This window comes from Vombatus ursinus, unplaced genomic scaffold, assembly GCF_900497805.2.
Source record: "Vombatus ursinus unplaced genomic scaffold, bare-nosed wombat genome assembly UNPS02006779.1, whole genome shotgun sequence".
Lineage (NCBI taxonomy): Eukaryota > Metazoa > Chordata > Mammalia > Diprotodontia > Vombatidae > Vombatus > Vombatus ursinus.
In genome coordinates this window covers 11,635,026-11,635,992 of record NW_020946557.1, presented here as the reverse complement: position 1 = coordinate 11,635,992, position 967 = coordinate 11,635,026, and positions in this window count along the sequence as shown.

Below are 967 nucleotides of genomic sequence, written 5' to 3'. Positions count from 1 at the left end.
TCAAGCTGGCTCAATACAAATTAATTCAATTTAGTAAAAAATTTCTGAAGCACCTACTACGTAAAGCACAATGCTAGATTTTGGAAATATAAAATTAAAAAAGGATATAACCTCTGCCATAAATGAGCTTATATTCTCTTGTCATGAGGGCAGGGAGGATAATATGACATGCACCCAAGCAAAATTCTTTCAAGCTCTGTTCTCTCAAAGCTGTATGTAAGCTTGAGTGATGAGAAGAGAGAGGGGCTTAAGTTCTTTCATTTCCTCCCCCAGTCTCGTTTCTTCATTTGGGCAATTTGTGGTGTTCCATTCCATTTTACATCATGGTAGTGAAGTAAAATGACTAGTCCTCAGTCACAGAGAAAGTAGAGGTCTTTTTCTAAATATTTAGCAGTGAGAGACATGGCAGAACAGGATGATCACTTGTGGGGAAGCAGTCAAGGGAAGGATTTTTCAGCTTGTGGAACATTGAACATGTTTGTAGGTTGAGAGGAAGGAGAATTTTTACAAACATTATTTCGTTAAGTTCAATAAATTTGAGAAAAAAATGTTTCTTAAGTGTTTTATACAAAACACTCTGTCCTATTTTGAACTATTAAATACTTAGTGTATAATATTTGTATGATGGCTTGGTCCCTGCTCTCAGACAGCTTAAGACGGGAGCTTAGTGGGAAGAAGACTATTGGCCATATAGTGTTGCTAGCCACACTGACACATGGATAATGACACTATTAGTGCCAAGACTTTGAATGTAGCCTACTGTGGGAATGGTGCAGGTATAGCACAAGGCTTTGGGGGGCATTGCCTTATTTGAGAATACCCAGTACTCTTGGGTGTAGCCTTTTAACTGAGTCTAAGTTTTACTGAACAAATCCTTTTATTACTTCTTCTTCTTCTTCTTCTTCTTCTTCTTCTTCTTCTTCTTCTTCTTCTTCTTCTTCTTCTTCTTCTTCTTCTTCTTCTTCTT